Genomic DNA, 13,048 nt, shown 5'->3' on the forward strand with positions numbered 1-13,048 from the left:
TTTTATCTAATATTTTGTCTAATATTATATCTAATTCTATATCTAATACTATATCTAATATATATATATATATATATATATATATATATTATAACTAATATTATATCTACTATTATATCTACTATTGTATCTTTTTATCTATTGTCTATTATTATAACTGATATTATATCTACTATTATATCTAATATTAAATCTATTTATAACTTTTATCTATTATCTATTATCTTTTATCATAACTAATACTAAGTCTAACATTATATCTAATATTATATCTGCTATATTTCTAATATTATATCTAATATTATAATTAATATTTTATCTAATTTTGTAGATAACATCATATCTACTATTGTATATACTATTATATCTACTATTGTATCTATTAGTATGTCTAGTATTATATCTAATATTATATTCACTATTATTTTTACTATTATATCTATTAGTTGTTATCTATCAACTAATATATATATAATTTTATTCCTAATATTATATCTAATTTTAAATCTATTTTTATACCTAATGTTTTATCTAATATTGTATATAATATTATATCTAATAATATATCTACTATTATATCTACTATTATATCTACTATTATATCTACTATTATATTTATTATCTATTATCTATTATCTGATATTATATCTAATATTATATCTAATATTATATTTAAAATTTTATCCAATAATATATATATATATATATATATATATATTTTATTTATTTATATATATATATATATTCATATATATAATTAAATTAATATATATATTTTTTTATCTACTGTTATATCTACCATTTTATCTACTATTATATCTAATATTATATCTAATATTAGTTCTACCATTATATCTATTATCTATCATCTATTATTTAAATTTATATCTAATATTATATCTATTTTTTAAATCTAATATTATATCGAAGTTTATGAATAATATTATATCTAATATTATATCTAATTTTATATCAACTATTATATCTACTATTATATCTAATAATATATCTACTATTATATCTTCTTTTATATCTAATATTATATCTACTACATTATCTAGTATTATATCCCGAGCTAAAGCTAGAGCTAGCGTTAGTGTTAGCGTTAGTGCTAGCGTTAGTATTAGAGCAAGAGCTAGAGCTAGAGCTAGAACTATCTAAAACCACACTGGCATAAAGAAATTGCTTATTCCTTCTGTTTACATTGAACACTGAATTATGAACTGATAAAACTAACAAAACCTCATCTAATTGCATTGAGTATAGGCTCACGAACGTTAAATCTTTCGGTTGATTTTATCATTCAAAAACTGAATATAAGTTCTTTCTTTCAGTTAAAGCTTTATGTATCTTTTGTAGTTCATATACGTTTAGGTTGTCAGTCCAATTATATCATTCAAATAGAACATTATAATAATACGCTATAGTAATAGCTATAGTAATAGCTATAGTGATAGCTAAAGTAATAGCTGTAGTTATAGCTATAGTAATAGCTATGGTAATAGCTAGACTATTAGCTAACTATATATAAAACTTCGAGTTTAGAAATGGACTTTGAAATAAATAAACAATATATATATATATATATATATATATATATATATAAATGATATACACAATAGCAAGATGATAAGTTATGAACCGAACAATTTAGCAACAATGAATACGGTTAAAAATTTAATTAATTATTTGATTAGTAGAGAAGAGAATCTTTTACGCATAATTGAATCTTATTTAGAGATAGAGTTTAATGTTTCAGATAATGCTGGTGGGATAATGCTAATGTTACCATAGTTAGTTTAGAAAAATATGGTGTATTGGCATTAGCTGGTTCTAGTAGTCTAGAAAATTTTATTGGTAAAATAAGCGAATATATAGATCATTGTCATCCTCATCTATTAATACATAAGTTACTAGCTAGCACTAGAGATGAATATGAAAGTGGTTTTGTTAGAGATCAAAGAGAAAGAGATAGTCAATTGAAAAGAGATCATCAGGCTGGACAAAGAGGTCATATGTATATGATGAGTAAAATGAGAAATATATTTGGATTTATTAACGATTTTGAAAAAATTATATATGGCATAGGTCATAGGTGTTATGAAGAAAAAGTAAGGAAAGAGCTTTATTTAGCGATAATGCAGGAGCTGGTGCAGTGATTATTGACTGTAATATAGAATTTAAAGTTATAAATTGGTATGTACCTTGTATTGATCTTTGTACGGATAATAGAATAATTGAACAGAAAGGATTTAGTAAAAAGAATAATATAGACTTTAGCACTTATGAAAGAAAGACATTTTTTAAAAATGTGCCAGATGCTACTAAGTTCCTGTTTAGTATAGGCGTAGAGTGTTATTTTGATAAACCTCAATATATTAAGGTGACTTTTGAAAAAAATAATGTTAATGATCAAACTAATGATTCTAGTATATTTAATGAGATGGTTGTAACTGAATGTTTTTTGTAAGATTGGTAGAGTATGTTATCCCGATGAGATAAGGACTATTAATTATATTGTTAAAAAAAAGAGAAGTTTGCACATAAAGAGATTGTAAATTTTAATAGGAAAAATAACGGTTTTGTAGATAGTATTAAACCGTTTATATATCTTCGAATATTTAAAGGTAGTTATAGAATATATATATATATATATATATATATATATATATATATAATATATATATATATATATATATATATATGTTTGATACTAGATATCAAAGAGACCATATAGGAGCACAAGCAAAACAAATTAATTTTAAATTTGGCCGTGGTGTTGCCGATATTAAATATCATCCGCTAGTGCTAATTAGAAATATTAGTAGTGTTAAAAAGGATGGTGGTAAGATGGTTGATACCGTGTCTTAGTTATAAATATAACTATTGCTATAGCTGTAATTATAGTTAGTGCTAAGACTATGGCCAACTTTGGGTATCTATGAATAATAAAACTAATGTTATTTTTTACTAAATATATTATTATTATTACTAAATACTACTGGCTTCAGTGTAAAAAATGTCCATCTTTTTTTATTTTCTTATAATCTTCATATATGTTAACTATTCCATTGTTTTCATCATTATCTATCTCAATATCTTTTATTGATTTAAGATAAAGCGTATCAAATTTATCACTGAATTGTTTAGATAGAATTTACATTTGTTAGTGCTAGCGTTAGTAGTAGAGCTAGAGCTAGAGCCAGAACTATCTAAAACCATACTGGCATAAAGAAGTTGGTTATTCCTTCTGTTTAGATTGAACACTGAATTATAAACTGATGAACTAACTGAACCTCATCTAGTTGCATTGAGTATAGGCTCACGAATGTTAAATCTTTCGGTGGATTTTATCATTCTAAAACTGAATGTGTGTTCTTCTTTAGTTTCAGTTAAAGGTTTATTTATTTTTGTAGTTCATATACGATTAGGTTGTCAGTCATTTTTTTTTCATTCAAATAATACATTATAATAGTACGCTATAGTAATACCTATAGTAATGGCTATAGTAATAGCTATAGTAATAGCTATAGTGATAGCTATAGTAATAGCTATGGTTATAGCTATAGTAATAGCTATAGTAATAGCTAGGCTATTAGCAAAATATATATAAATTTTTTTTTATTAAAAAAGGACTTTGAAATAAATAAACAATATATGTATAATAATGATATAGACAATAGCAAGATAATAAGTTATGAACCAAACAATCTAGCAACAATGAATACGGTTAAAAATTTTTTTAATTATTTGATTCGTAGAGAAGAGAATCATTTAAGCATAATTGAATCTTATTTAGAGATAGAGTTTAATGATTCAGATAATGCTGGCGGGATAATAGCTAAGGAAACCATAGTTAGATTAGTAAAATATGACGTAATGACATTATGTAGTTCTAGTAGTCAAGAAAAGATTATTGGTAAAATATGCAAATATTTAGATCATTGTCATCCCAATCTATTAATACATAAGTTACTAACTAGAACTAGTGATGAATATGAAAGTGGTTTTGTTAGAGATCAAAGAGAAAGAGATAGACAATTAAAAAATGATCATCAGGCTGCACAAAGAGGTCATATGTATAAGATGAGTAAAATGAAAAAGATATTTGGATTTATATACGATTTAGAAAAAGTTATCTATGACATAGGTCATAGGTTTTAAGAAGAAATAGTAAGGAAAGAGCTTTATTTAAAGATACTGCAGGAGCTGGTGCAGTGATTATTGACTGCAATAAAGAAATTAGAGTTATAAATTGGTATGTACCTTGCATTGATCTTTGTAAGAATAATAGAATAATTGAACAGAAAGGATTCAGTAAAAAAATAATATAGACTTTAGCATTTATGAAAGAAAGACATATTTTAAGAATATGCCAGATGCTATTAAGCTCTTGTTTAGTATAGGCGCAGAGTGTTACTTTGATATACCTCAATGTATTAAGGTGAGTTTTGAAAATAATAATGTTAATGATCAAACTAGTATTTTTAATGACTCTAGTATATTTAATGAGATGGATGTAACTGAATGTTTTTTGTAAGATTGTTAGCGTATCTTATCCCGATGACAGGAGGACGATTAATTATATTGTTAAAAAAGAAAAGGTTGCACATAAAGAGATTGTAGATTTTAATAGAAAATATAACGGTTTAGTAGATAGTATTAAACCGTTTATATATCATCGAATATTTAAAGGTAGTTATAGAATATACATATATTTGATACTAGATATCAAAGAGACCATATAGGAGCACAAGCAAAACAACTTAATTTTAAATTTGCCCGTGGTGTTGCTGATATTAAATGTTATCCGCTAGTGCTAATTAGAAAGATTAGTCGTGTTAATAAAGATGGTTGTAAGATGGTTGATACCGTGTCTTAGTTATAAATATAACTATAGCTATAGCTATAATTATATTTATTGCTAAAACTATGGCTAACTTTGGATATCTATAAAAACTAAAACTAATGTTATTTTTACTAAATATATTATTATTATTACTAAATACTACTAGCTTTAGTGTAAAAAAATGTACATCCTTTTTTATATTTCTTAAATTCTTCATATATTTTAACTATTCCTTTACATTCATCATTATCTATCTCATTATCGTTTTTTGATTTAAGATAAAGCTAATCAAATTTATCACTGAATTGTTTAGATAGAATATACATTTAAGAATATGTAATAATTTTTCTTCTTATTTTAGTATTAAGTGTTTTTGATAATGAGCCACATACAGTAGAAGTAGCAAAATTCGCTGGTATAAAAAAGTATACCTATACCAGTTATAGCACTTGATGTTGTCGTTGCTGTTGTTGCTGTAGATGATAATACTATTTCAGTTATCTCTGCTATATTAATATAAGTTTATTAATTCCTTCGCTTCTTATTATAATTCTCAGTTTCTCCTTCATAATAGTTTTTAATAGTTTTTTCAACGTTAATATTGTTTTTTTATTAGCTTGGTTTTTATCATTTATGCATTGTTCTGATAAGGCGTTAAATTTAGGGTAAAGTAAAGGTGCACCAGGTTGGTTCCATTTCAACTTAATAATTGTTTTGTCTTAATTTTAGCTATAACTATGACTTTAACTATGACTATAACTAAAGCTATGATTATAGCAATGGCTATGAATATAGTTATTACTATAGCTATGATTACAAATATAGCTAAAACTGTAGTCAAACTTAATGCGATAGTTATAATTATTAATATAGTTATAGCTATAGTTATAGCTATGAGTAAAGCTATGACTCTATAACAAAATGAATCTCAATCTCTTTCGTTAAATCATCATGAGTAAAGTCATAGTGCATCTCTAATCTTGCTTTTTCTTTGTTGTTTATTAGTCTACTTTCTAATAAAATTGCTATTATGTATTGTACTACTATTTTTCTAGTTTGTAGAAGAGCTTCATCAACAGCAGAAGTAGTTTTTTCACTAACTTCTTTAAAATTTTTTAAACCCTGAGTAAACATATCAACTAATTGATTGTTAGTAATTTACTGATTCGACTAACTAATACGAAACTCTAGTTTTAAATGATTGTTCTGAGAGGTAGTGTCAGTAGCAATATCTTTACAAAAGTTAACTGTATTTGTAACTTCATTTGTAGACTTAATAAACTAATAAATTAGCTCATAATTAACGTGAGTTTATTTTAGTTGTAATGTTTTAGTTGTAACTTTATCAAAGTCACCTATTCTTATTTCAGTTATGTTTTTACTTAAAATATCCATTTTATTAGAAGAGGACAGTAAGTTGCTATCACAATACTCTTTATTAACGACATCTTTTTCATCTGTAGGAAAGTGAACAATCGTAATTTTATAGATATTTTTCTTATCAGTTTTATCTTTATTTTCTAAGAATAATTGGCGTGACTTACTTGCTGATAGACTGTTGGTTAGTGCTGATTGATGTTTCGCTTAATTTAATCTGTTTCTTGTTATCGTTGTTTTTGTTTATATTAAGACTTATGTTTAATGATTCCAAAATCTTATTTTTAGATTCAACATCAAATTCGGATTTTGAGGATTCTTGTTCATAATCTTTGCCCCTTATTACTTCACCACCAATATGTTCTATTCTATGTATTGGTGGATGAATTTTTAGATTTTGATTAAATTTAAATAACTCTGTATTCCAATTAGATGAAAATCTTTTAGAGAAATTGTTATGTTTATCAGAATTTTTAACAAAATCACCGACTTTGAGCTTGGGTTTAAAATTCTTAAAGCTGAAAGAGTATTTAATTTTTCCAGGATTGGTTGAAGCATCAACAGGTGACATTTTTCATGATGTGTGTTTATTATAATTGTATGTTACAACGGCATCATTAATAGACTTAGCCAATTACCATCACCATTTATAAACATCTGTTTATTAGTTATGTGCAATAATTTTCTATTAAATCACTCTATAAAAACCACTTTAAGGTCACTATAAGTAGAACATAGTTCTGTTTTTTCCGTTAAGCAAAAATTTAAATGTTTTATTGTGAAAACTCACTAACTCCGTCAACCCATAATTTTTCTGGTTTTCTTCGTTCTGATAAGATTATTTTAAAAGCATTAGTAGTAGTCAAACTCGATTTATTCTTTAAAGGTATAGCCCAGGCATATTTGGTGAATAAATCTATTACAGTGAATGTAAATTGGTAATTATTATTGTTTTTACTTAAAGATGATTTATCAATCAAATCAGCTGACCAAGTTTCATCTCTATATAATGTACACTTCTTTTTCATTAAAATTTGTCAATAATGAACTAAACATTTCTTTAGAAAAAATCTGTTGTTTAGTTTTTGTTGTGTCTGTGGTTTTGAATCTCTGCTTTGCAGAAACTTCATTCACCAACGTAGTTGTGGGATTTTCATATGTCATGTTTAAAAATAAAGTTATCTAGTTGCTCTTGACTAAAAATATTCCTAGACAATAGATGCTTAGATATATTTAACATTTCATAATACAAACCATCATGACCAGCTTTTGTTTCTATTATAAGTAGTTCTAGTTTTTGTTTTAAATTGTTGGGGTTAGTAAGACCTCTACCTGATTAACAATTTTTTATCACTTAATCAAGCGTTTTTTTGTTTTTAAAATTTTGCTTTTTTTTAACCTTACACTCTTGTATCATATCTAATATCCTGTAAAAAACTTCTTATTTTTCTTTCTTCATGTTCATCCCCAATGTCTTCATATTTGATATCTGGATTGGCAAGAAAATTATTATAGCCATCGGTAAACTCAAATACATTATCCCCAACTAAAAAACCATCCTGCGCTAGAGGTATATCAACACAATTCAATCTAAATTCCTAAAAGATAAATTTTTGAGACGTAAATTTAACTGTCGATAATATTGAGCACCGAATAAATGAAGAATATTGGCTGTGTGTATCAACTACAATTATATCTTCATCTTGAGTTTACAGTTCTTTTAACATGAGTTTAAGCTCTTTAACTTGAGTTTAAGCTCTTTAATCAGTTTACAGTTCTTTTAACATGAGTTTAAGCTCCTTAACTTGAGTTTAAGCTCTTTAATCAATCCTAGAAGCAGCTTCGCCAATAGCCGTTGTTTGTTTATCTTAATCTCAACTTTGCCAATTAAGTGCTTTAGACATTTTTTTACCCAACGGTAAATTATTTTCACCATAAACATACAAAATTTTAGTTAAAGTGTTAAATAGCTCCTCTATTTCACTGTAATATTTTTGTTTTCCTAGTTTCTCTTCTAATATATTTCTTCTGTTTTCTTTTTCTAATCTATTTTGTTCTATTAATGTTTCTCGTTTTCCCATTTTATTATGGTAAATCATTATATACAGTAATAGCAGCAAAGGTTAGTTCGCGCATATCATTAATAGTTAGCTCTTTAGTTTTCTGATCGAGAGGATTTTTGTCTCCAACTAGTCTTTGACTAGCCTTATTTTTTTAAAAGCTCTAACCGAGCATTATTATTTTCATTTATAAAACCATTCTTTACAGATATATATAATTATCATGAGGATAGCTCTCAATATTTTTCACCTAGAATCTCTTATCATCAAATGAGATTGGGCTTCTTTTAGCTGTGATGACTCTCACAATGTTTTTACGTATCTTTGGTATTATGTTTTCATTTCCAGTTCTCTCTTTAAAATACATTAGCGCATTATAGTAGTCTTCATGTTTAGCTCTATTTTTTTGCTTTGTTCATTTCTCTTTTTTAGCTCGCGGCATGTCAAGCTCTATGTTTTTGATAATAATACTATAAACTCATCTATAACTTTTCTTCCAAATCCATATTTAATCTTACAAGGTACTTTGTTATTGGTTTTCATTGGTATATCAGGATTGCTTGAGTCAATTAACTCTTTCGGGAATTTACCTTCAATATAAATTATTATGAAGATATCAGTATGCATATATTGTAGCTGTTAATTTTTGAGTGATGGTTTTGGAACATATAGAATGCACCAAACAAATGCAGTTCATTTAATTCTAATACTGTATCACCCAGAAACTTTGGCTTATCATATTTTATGCTTTATTATAAAACTCTATTAGAGCTGTGCCTCTATATCTAAATATATCTTATATTATTGGTTTTGGATACAGATTTTAGGTATTATGTGTTCATCTGTTAGTATTTTAGCTTCTCTGTGTTCTAGTGGATTCTCACAGTTTTTGCCAAATAGCGCAATATTGATTAGTTTAAAGGTTGCCATCTCAGATTCAGTTTTAGCATTAATTTTCATCGCAGTATTAAGGTCTATATAGTCTGTAATAATATAGTATAATTTGAATTTAATTAATTTTTGCACTTTGGCAGCCTCTGCTCCCATGCTAACAACAAAAATTAACATTCTATAGTGGAATGGATACTGTGTTTTTTTTGGTCTGAGATTAGTTTCTCTGCTCTTGCGATACTTTTTTCTCTTTCTCTATATCCTATTTCCTTTTTTTCTAATTTTCTTCTAAGTGGGTGTAGTTGTATTCATCTAGTATTATCTTTACTTTTATCTTTATAGTTTGTATCACAAATAACCCAATACCCATAGTCACTATCATCACTACTATCTAGCACCGCGTCTAGAGATATGTCTGTAAAGCTATCTTTTTTCTAAGCGAATTTCTGCCTTAGAGCATAGCCGTATAGATTGTTAGCGTCTATGTATTGTATGGATCTTTGATCATGCTTCGCCATCATTCCGGTTATTCTCAGCCATAAACCTTTTACTAGAGCTAGAACTAGAACTACAGCTAGAACTAGAGCTAGAATTGAGGTTAGGATTATGATTATAACAATTCACAAATCTATTACCCATGCCGGCACAAATTCCTCCTCGTATAGCATCAATGAAATCTTTTAGCATTTGCTCATCTTGATTAGTATCTAGAGTTATTCCACTGAATTGTAGAAAACGGTCTAGGCTATAACCAGGAAGGTTTATGTAGTTTTGTGGGTTGAGTTTATATGTTAATTTATTTAGTCTAAAGTATGAGATAAAACCATATTGTTATATATAAAAATCATTTGTGAAGATTTGAAGTCCTCTCTAGTTAGGTTACCTAAAAAATTATTAGACGAATACTCATCTATATAATACTCATATAGGTATATTGATTTGTTTGTGGGATTATAAGTCTCAGCTATTTTGCTTATTGACGTGCCCACAAAACTGTAACTATCAGTAAATTTTAATAAACTTACTCAAAGTGTTCTGGTTTTACCATTTCTTCAGGGAAGAGCTTTTATTTTTCTTTTACTTTTATTTTAATTGAATATCTCATCAATTAGTAGAATGAAGTCATAGCTTTTACCATTATGTAATACAATCGGTACAAATATCTCATCATTTTAATTGAGATAACATATCTTATATGCGGGGCATCTGTATTTACCTATTTTATGACAATGGTCTCTGACTTTGTTTATGCCTTGCTTGTCCCATATATGGCAAATATTATTAGCATTATGGTATAGTTCATCTCCATTAGTCAATACAATGGGTTTGTTTTGATTGATATTATACTTACTTTATGCATCTAATAAATCTTTAACTGTTAATGTTTAATTCAATCAGTACCAAAGCAGTCTTTATAGTTGTAGTCTTTAGGTTAGCTTAAGCTAAAGCCAACTGAAATAGGAACGTCCTTAGATGATGCGAACATGTTATCAACTACACTTCTATTCACGCCTTCCATATAACATTCAATATCAGTGAATATAACATTCTTTACTTCTTGTTGTTTTTGATTGTTCTTGAATGTTATATGTTTCTTTGTTGGACAAAAAGTCTTTGGTTTTATTTGTACACAACATTTGTGTTCTTTTTAACTAGCTTCAGAACTATACTAGTATTCCCAGTTATCACAATGCCATAGTTTACATCTTGTGTTATTAAGTCTTTCTAGTAATACATCTACATTTTTAGTTAGTACACAGTGTTTATATATATATATATATGTATATATATATATATATATATATATATATATATATATATGTAGAGAGAGAGAGAGAGAGAGTTTTTATGTATCTTGAATTCTAGTTGTATATTCATAACCACTTTCATCATGATTATACTGATCGTTTAAGTTAAGTACATATTTACTTTCCCTAGTTCCATGATTGTCCACAAGATATAATTCAGCATTGTTGCATAATCTAACACAATTGTTTATAATACTTTGTATGTTTAGAATGGCCTTTATTTTGTTTTTCTTGCTCTGTTTAAGTGATAATCACTTAAATTAGGTTTGAGATAGTCTTGTTTTGAGTTGAAAGAAAAAATGTCACACTTGAATCGACTGTTAGTATTCATTTATAATAATAAAAAAATTGAATATCAAAAGTAGATAAAAAGTTTTTAAAGTGTTTTAATTGTGAACATAATGCATGGAGCAAATGTTGCTATAGATGTAGAGATCAGCCGTTTAAATGTTTTATATGTGATATCATAATAAAGGAAAGAGATAGAAGTGATCATATGAGTGAGCATTATAATAATCCAGATCTATATTTAACTTATAGTTTGTGTAAAGTTTATAAACATGTTTTTTACTCTAGATTTATAATATAAAAATGTAGATTATCTATCTATTTTAGAGATTTAGATTCTGTCAAACTAAAGATCATTCAAAGAACATGTTCTTAAATATAATATAGATCCAACCCAAGTAGTGGGAAAAAGTGGCCTGTGCGTCAGTGCTAGGGCTTTCGCTAATACTTCATCTTCTGTAATGGTTTAGACCATAGGTTTGACTTTAGCCCGAGTGGAGACTTTAATTGAAGTTAAAATCAAAACTATATTCTAAACCAAAACCATAGAGTAGGTAAAAACCATAGTTGTGACTGTGTTTTCCCATTCACAACTATGATATAGTTAGACATGAAGCGTAAAATAAAAAGTAAGATAAGTAAAATAAAAAAAAATTTTGATTTAATACGTGAGACAATTGCCCATTTTTGATGATGATCCGAGTGCTCGATTTTCTCCAGAATGAGCATTTTGACAACAGCCTAAATCTGATCAAAGGGCACTTTTTCCCACTACTTCCTTTTTTCCGCCAAAAATATGCCTTAAAATTCGCCGTTGAGAAGGTGAAAGATCAAAGGTGAAAGGTGAAAACCAGATTGGAAATTGAACGAAAAGAACATCATAACGCCTTGCTGGATAACTATAGTAAACTCTATGTCTTTTTTGGAGTGTTTTTTTTACGTTCAGTAGCATAATTTTTATTTCTTTGACTTTTATGTCCTTTATTTAGTCAGTTCAAAATGATCTTTTTTACCCTCATTTGTATTGCATATTATGCCCATTACGTACAGCTGTTTCGGTTTTGTAATATGCACATTAAGGCAAACCCTATTTGGGCTCTTTTTACAGCCGTAAGGAATATAAAGCTAGGGCTTATTATTTCTGCGCGCGAAGTAGACTTACCTAATTTTACCTGACTAACCGACTCTGGAAAATACCGAATAAGAACTTCAATTATGACGGCAAAATTTACAAAAAAAGGCCGGAGTCAGAGATATACACGTAGTGTACAAAAATTAGGAGAGCGACTAAAATGGTGTAGGGTGCTTTATTTAAAAGAGAATAGAATCTCCTCAGTGTGTGTGATTGGCGGAGTAAACGTTATGGATTTTCATCTGCTGCAGCATCAATGAATGTTTATAGGCTTAACTACTACAAAACTATCGATAGATTGCTATAAAGTGTAGATGTACTGGGTATAGAAATCACTAAATAAAAATATTCGAGCTATTGCGAAACAAAACGATTTCTCAGTCTGAAAAAGGCAATCAAACTGAGAACTAATTTTAACTCATGGGTCATCAAACTCAGGGCCAATAAAATAATAATTAAATCAGTTTACGCGACAGCAGAATCAGCTAACGGTGCAATTTTTAAATTAAGACATCAAAAATTCTATAAACGCGAAAATGATTCCACATTTAGTTGTTATAGTAAATATTATGATATGGCTATTTCGTTTGGAGGACATACAAACAGTGCTCATGACTACTTATGAAGTAAAAGTTTGGATACA

General features: G+C 27.4%; 1 protein-coding gene across 1 annotated transcript in view; it reads right to left on the reverse strand.

Moving 5' to 3' along the window:
• Positions 1-13,048, reverse strand: part of LOC142343289 (mitogen-activated protein kinase pmk-1-like) — a 137,687-nt gene that overhangs the window by 111,022 nt on the left and 13,617 nt on the right. The window lies entirely within an intron of this gene.

This window comes from Convolutriloba macropyga, chromosome 7 (assembly GCF_964194025.1).
Source record: "Convolutriloba macropyga chromosome 7, txConMacr16.3, whole genome shotgun sequence".
In the NCBI taxonomy this organism is placed as follows: Eukaryota; Metazoa; Xenacoelomorpha; order Acoela; family Convolutidae; genus Convolutriloba; species Convolutriloba macropyga.